The sequence below is a fragment of the Suncus etruscus genome, chromosome 3 (genome assembly GCF_024139225.1).
Source record: "Suncus etruscus isolate mSunEtr1 chromosome 3, mSunEtr1.pri.cur, whole genome shotgun sequence".
Classification (NCBI taxonomy): Eukaryota; Metazoa; Chordata; class Mammalia; order Eulipotyphla; family Soricidae; genus Suncus; species Suncus etruscus.
The window spans coordinates 97,009,259-97,016,891 of NC_064850.1; the positions used below are offsets into that span (position 1 = coordinate 97,009,259).

A 7,633-nucleotide genomic window follows, 5' to 3' on the forward strand; every position below is an offset into this window, starting at 1 on the left:
TTATACACATCAAATCTAGTTTTCACTATTACTAGCAAATCATATTGCAGTAACAATAAATTACCCAATATTGACACCATTAATTAGATTAATTTATTAAAACAACTTTACTAGAGGCTGAAGTGTTAGTAGAACAGATAGAGCATTTGCCTTTTACATGTCCAATGTGGGTTTGATCCCTGGAAACTTGCATGATTCCTGGAGCAGTCAGGAGTGCATAACCTGAAGAAAGCCCTGTACATACCCTGATGTGACTGGAAACTAAAAAAAATTTACCAAAAAATTAAATAGAAATCTTTATATCTTTCTCATTTTCAATCAATGGTTCTAAATTTTGCATCTCTATTTGAATGTAGAAAGATGGTGACAACTACAGATGGAGAAAAGAAAGCTGAATAACTACCAGAGATACATACGGTGGAGAGAGGAACACTTCTCTTTCAGTCAAAATATGAGTTGGTGAGCCAGGGAACATTTGTTAAGAAAATACTAAACACCTGAATTGTGCCTACTTTTGCTGATGAGTGAAATCTGTGAGCAGTATGTGCATGAATGAAGGCATATAAGTTATTCTTAGCCCTACTCCTTAAGTGTTATAATTAGTATATATATTTTTAAGATTCTATAATCAAGTTGCCAGTCTCTATGACAGGCTTTTCATTTCCTTTGTGGGTTTTTGATGAGAAGTTGGGAAAGTCTATGTGCTGGCAATTATCCAGGCACTATTTGAAATAGAAGTCTCTTTGGCTTATTATGGTAATTCTCCAAATAATTTTATTTTAAGAATGTGAAAGCCTAATGAGATAGAAGGTCTGGATGGCTGGGGTGACAGCAGCAATATGCCAAATTAAATATTTTAAGAAACAAAAGACTCTTAATTACCTAATGAATACTGGGCAAGATGCATACTGTACCACTGGGGGAAAGTTACCGTGCTCTCTCAAAGTACCACAAAGACAGTGTGGGACTTATCAGTAAGAGAAGCTGGTGGAATCTAATATATTTAGGTATATTCCATGCATGATATATGATATAACAGTATGACATAACATGTAAAGAACACCACCCATCACCAGTGCAACATTCCCATCACCAATGTCCCAAATCTCCCTTCTCCCCACCCAACCCCCGCCTGTACTCTAGACAGGTTTTCTATTTCCCTCATACATTCTCATTATTAGGATAGTTCACAATGTAGTTATTTCTCTAACTAAACTCATCTGTTTGTGGTGAGCTTCATGAGGTGAGCTGTAACTTCCAATGAAAGACATTCTTGGAATAATAATTTTCAGACGCAAAAGAGAAAAGGGCTGGAAGATAAATTTATATTCTAGTGATTTATGAATCTATGCTTCTAATAAAGAATAAGAATTTTTGAATACATAAGAAACAGGGAAGTGGGGGCCAGAGCAATAAAACATCAGATAGGGCATTTGCCTTACACATGGCGGAGCTGCGTTTGATTCCCAGCATTCCGTATGATCCCCCAAGTCCTCCAGGAGCAATTTCTGGGCACAGAACCATGGATATTCTCTGAGTATCGCTGGGTGTGGCACAAAAACAAAACAAAAGAAAGAAACAGGGAAGAAAACCTGGGAGATAGTATGGTGTATAATGCTCTTACCTTGCACAAGGCAGACCTTGGTTCAGTGCGCAGCACCTTATATGGTCCCTCAAATCTCCAGGAATGATCACTGAGCACAAAGCAGAAGTCAGTACTGAGCACCACTAGGTGTAGCCTAAAACCAAACAAGGAAACAATAATCACTGAATAAGTTTGATTAATTTTGTGGTCAGAGAGTGGCCTGTATTAGCTAATTTCTACCAAAGTTCTAGAAAGACTTTAAATCTGAGTACTGGTTTCCTGAGAAAGTTGATTTCTTTTAGAACCATCATAGTATGACTGCAAACTGTCAGTGCTATTTTTTTATTTTCTCACATTTTATTTTATTTAACAGGCATTTAATAAAATCTATAATGTAGAAATCGTTTTTATTGTTACTTATTATAAACATTGCAACAGATATGAGACAATATTAAAATATATGAACATATGCTTATGTATAAATGTTTATTATTTTATATTTATCATATTTAACAAATATTTATTATCATATAAATATATATCACATCTTCATGATCCACGTATCTGTTGTTGGACATCTAGGTTGATTCCAACTCTTAGCTATAGTACTGGGTTCTGCAATGTATAGTGATAGACAGAAAAGTAAAAGTAGCTAAGGACGAAAGGTTGCTCTCTCTCATCACTTCTATTCAATATCGTGATAGAGGAACTTGCCTTAGAAATGAGGCAGTACATAGATATCATGGACATCTAGATAGGAAAGGAAGAAATCAAACTCTCACTATTTGCAGATGACATATTTCTATATCTAGAAAAATCTAGGAACTACCAAAAAACATATAAAGAATAGATATATAAAGTGATAGGCTACAAAATAAACATGCAAAAGACCCAATTTTATATCTCTAAATCATGAAAGAGAATAGAGAGATTAAAAAATTATTTCTAGGGGCTGGAGCGGTGGTGCAAGTGGTAAGGCTTCTTCTTTGCCTGCGCTAGCCTAGGACAGACTGTGGTTCGATCCCAGGCATTCCAGATAGCCCCCCAAATCCAAGAGCAATTTCTGAGCCAGGAGTAACCCCTGAGTGTCACTGGGTGTGGCCCAAAAACAAACACACAAAAAATCATTTCTATTCACAATAGTGTATCAGAAAATCAAGTACCTTTGAATCAGTCTAAATAAAGAGGTGAAAGACCTATACAAAGGAAATAACAAAATAATGCTACAAGACATGATTCCTGGCCATAGCATATTTCTTGGGGCCAGAGTGATTGTACAGTGAGTAGCATGCTTACTTTGCACAAAGGAAACCTGAGTTTGATTCCTTGCTTTCTCTATTTTCTCACAAGTCTTCCAGGAGTAATTACTGGGCACTGATCCAGGAGTAATTCCTAAACACTACTGAGTATGGCCCCAAAACAAACAAACAAACAAACAAACAAACAAAAACATAAAAGAAAAGGTAAGGAAAGGAAAGGAAACAGAAGAAGAGAAGAGAAGAGAAGATAGAGAAGAGAAGATAGAAAAGAGGCTACTAGAATGAAAGCGCATTCCCAGCTCATGGACTGGGAGCATTGACATCATCAAAAGGGAAATACTTCCCAAAGCCTTATATAGTCAATGCAGTCTCTATAAAGCTACCAATGACATTTTTTAATTAAATACATAAAATGCTCTTGAAATTTATATGGAACAATTAATTCAAATCCAAATAGCTAAAGCAATCAGTTTCTCCAACTTTAAACATAAAAACATCATGGTACCAGAATAAGAAGAGACAGTCAAATCAATGGAATAGATTATATAACCCAAAGATGTATCCACAGGTATATGTCAATTAATCTTCAACAAAGAAGCAAAGAACTATAAAGTGAAGCAATAAAATTCCTTCAATAAGTGTTGAAGTATTGTTGAAAAAACATGCAAAAAAAAAAGTAAAGAAAAAATAAAAGTAAGGGAACTCAAAAATCTTCTAGTTGTGCACAAAAGCCAAATAAAAATGGATTGAAGACTTAGGTTATAAGACCTCAACTCATAAGGTAAGAGGAAAATGTAGGCAGAACTTTCATTGAAGTTAGAGTAATCATTATGGATGAAATGCAACTGAGAAAGCAAGTAGAAACAAAGAGAAAATAAATAGAACTACAATAAACTAAAAAGCTTCTGTACCTCAAAGGAAATGATGACAATACAAAGACTAGTTCACTGACTGGTAGAAATTATTTGCCAGTCACTCATCCAACAAAATTTTAATATCTAAGGTATATAAATCACTGGGAAAAGTCTACTAAAATATCCAACTCCATTAAAAACTGGAGACAAGATATGTATAGGAACTTATATTTTTTAAATTGTTTCATTTAAACCATTGTGATATACAAAGTCCTTCATAGTTGGATTTTAGAATAGAAACTTCTTGATAAAAGAAATACAAATGATCAAAAATAGCCACTTGTATAAAAAATACTCCACATAACTAATCACCAGGTAAACATAAATCAAAATAAGAATGACATATCATCTTACAGCACAGATTGCAACTCATCAAAAGAACAACAACCAGTGAAGGGGTGAGAATGTAGAGGGATAGGGAATCACTGTTGCTGGGAATATTGACTGGTTTCATCTTTTTTAAAAATATTATGGACATTTCTCAAGAAGCTATAAATTGAGCTTCCTTCGTAGCAAATGCAGTCCTGCAAATATACCCCCCAAGGTCCAAAATTACATTGCAAAAAAGACATTTGTATTCCTATATTTACTGCAAACATACAATCACTAGAAAAATTATGAAAACAACCTTAAGAACAGATGACTGAATAAAGAAAATAAGGTACATATACACTTTGGAATACTACTTGGGCATAAGATAAGACAATGTCATGCAATTTGCAACAATGTGAATGAATCTGGTGTCTTCATATTGAGTGAAATCAACCAAAAAGAGAGGAATAGACTCAGAATGATCTCTTTCATATGTGAGATATAAAAGAATTTATTAGGGAAATATTAAATGCCCAAATGGCAATAGAAACAATGAGCAGGAGTGATAGGCTTTCGTAAAAAGTTTGAAATGGGATGTGGATAGTGGAAATTAAATTAGGAAAAGAAACACTAAAATAATGGGGGAGGGTAAAGGTATGTATCACAATAGCAGGTTAGGAGGTAAGAGGGAAACTGAGGACTTTAGTGGAGAGTGGCGGACCTTGTGAAAGAATTGATATTGAAACACTATATGCCTGGAACTCAATCATAAATATGTTTGTAAATTTATAATTCCTGACTATTCAATTTAAAAAGATATATGTTAGCACTCAATATCTTAAATAATACAACTTATCTAAAATGATTGACTATACTGTAGGAAAATAGTGTCTTAAATTTATCTCTTAAAAAGAGTGTTTTTGAGTTGGGGACATAGTTCAAAGGCTGGAACACATATATGAAGTTCATATTCAATACCCTGCACTGAATGGTCCTTTACACAGCACTGGCAGCAAGCCTGCACATTGTTGAAAGGAAGGCAGTAAAGGAAGAAAAGAAGGAAGGAAGGAAGAAGGACGAAAGGAAGGAAGGAAGGAAGGAAGGAAGGAAGGAAGGAAGGAAGGAAGGAAGGAAGGAAGGAAGGAAGGAAGGAAGGAAGGAAGGAAGGAAGGAAAGAAGGAAAGAAGGAAAGAAGGAAAGAAGGAAAGAAGGAAAGAAGGAAAGAAGGAAAAAAGGAAAGAAGGAAAAAAGGAGGAAGAAATGAAGGAGTGAGGAAGGAAGAAAGGAAGAAAGAAGGAAGGAAAGATGGAAGGAAAGAAGACAAAGAGAAAGGCAGACATTTTAATTAAAATTTGAAAACCGCTAGAAACAAAAAGAATAACTCAATACACTGAGTATATATTTTATAAGGAGGCTTGAGTTTCATTGTTGGTACTACATGGTACTCCATTAAAAACAATTAACTGCCCGTGTACTGCTGGGAGTGACTGAAAGGCAAATCAAAACAAACCAAAACAAAACTACCTAGTTAGAATGACCTTATCCTAAATGTCAGGATAATGCCTATGCTCTTCATTTCACCTGACACCTTTTTTTTTTTTTTGGTAATTTTTACATATGACCAGAGGCTATTCACAAATCATTGCTTGCATGTTACTGTTGTCAGTGCTTTTTATTCTATGCAATATTAGGGATAAAACCAGGCCTTCACCATGCAGAACATGTATAGGTCTCTCATTTTACTTTTTTAGGTTTGAATTAAAAGGGATGTTCTAGAAAGGGAGCATTCTTTTTTTTTATATATATAGAAATGACAGAGTCTTTTCTATAAACCCAGGTGGGATTATTGTTGGGTTTATTATACAGATGTGCTGTGGTTGGGCTGTCCCCTAGAAAAGTTCTTTCAAATACTTTTAATAGATAGTTTGTTTATTTTTTAAATGTGATTTAATTTTAAACATTGTGATTTCTGATATAGTTAATGATAGGGTTTCATCTATAAAACATTCCTGCACCATCCCCTCCATCAAAGTGTGTATGCCTTTGATAGTGAACAATGGTAGTGTTTCAGTCTACTCAGTGTCTTCCCTCCCACTGCCAGCCCTTTCCTTTGTTTCACTGTGTTTAATAATATGAAATGAAAATTCTGCAAAGCAAAGAGAAAGAACCAATATTTTTCCATTGGCCAATAAAAGTAAAGTCCAGGTCAATTTTTTCCATCTGCAGGATTCATTGAAGCCATTCCAGACAGCAACTCAAATTACTGCCTACAATGTTTCCCTAAAAATTTCCATAATAAAATAAACCATTAAGCATAAAAAGCATCATAACCTCCACTATTTACCATTTTTGGGATGTCCTAGTTATTATAACGAGAAATAAGACAAATACATAAAATAAAAAGCAATTTGAAAGAAAGCCATTAGCATTATATATGTATATATATATATATATATATATATAAATGACAGTATGTTAGCACAGAACATCCAAAAATTTATGAAAATATTACTAAAAATAGTGCTCTCTTTGGCAGCACTATACTAAAATTGGAACAATACAGAGAAGATTAGCATGGCCCCTGCGCAAGGATGACACGCAAATTCGTGAAGCATTCATATTTAAAAATATGTTACTAAAAATAAACTACAGTAAACAAAATAGATATATAAAAATTTTCCAAAGTAATAACTACCAATTAGAAAATAATAAAGGCAAATTATACTGTTATCTATTATTATTATTTATTAAACAAATAACTACTTAAAATATGCAGTCAAGAATTCTCATTTTTGGGGGGGGCACACCTGGTGATGCTCAGGGGTTACTTTTGGCTATAAGCTCAGAAATCATTCCTGGCTTGGGGGACCATATGGGATGCTGAGGGATTGAATAGTACTTCATCCTAGGTTAGCATGTCCAAGGCAACCGCCCTAGAGCTTGCACCACAGCTCCAGCCAACTCAAGTATGTTTTTTCGAAAGTATATCTTATTTAAACATTTTTATGATGACTGTGTCAGTCCTTATTAGATGATTCCAATATCTAGTCAATTTTGCTATTAATAGTTGATAATTTTATTGTCATTTAAAATTGAAGTTCTGTTGGTTTTATATATATGAATGATTTTCAACCAGATCCAGGGCATAGTAATTATTCTAACATGAGATTCTGAAATTTTTTCTAATTTTTTTCTTTGAGAGTATCTTAATTAACATCAGGCTGGTGAGAAAAGAGAAGTTCATTTCACTATAAACAATGGGAGTAGAAGTCCAGGCCTCCCTCATGGTCTCTTTTGACACCCCTGAGATATGTACTTTGCCATTGCTTTACATAAGAGATAATTCTTGCTACACACTGGAATGCGACTGATTTCACTTTAATGACAGTGCACTAGGGACAGGCATACCTCATTATAGTCAGGAAAAGAGTGAGCACTCTCCCCTTCATATCATCTTTTATTGGCAGGGTATGTGTGAGGTGGTCAGGAGTTGGGGCTATGACAGTGTTAAACACTATTGTCTAAAAGGTTTCTCTGTCTTTTACATAAATGTTCCTATAATA

General features: G+C 34.4%; 1 non-coding gene across 1 annotated transcript; it reads left to right on the top strand.

The window, feature by feature from the left end:
• The first annotated feature begins 6,591 nt into the window (after positions 1 to 6,591).
• Positions 6,592 to 6,696, top strand: LOC126005785 (U6 spliceosomal RNA). The gene has a single exon (XR_007494819.1). It is a non-coding gene; the product is annotated as a U6 spliceosomal RNA (small nuclear RNA).
• Positions 6,697 to 7,633: the final 937 nt, after the last annotated feature.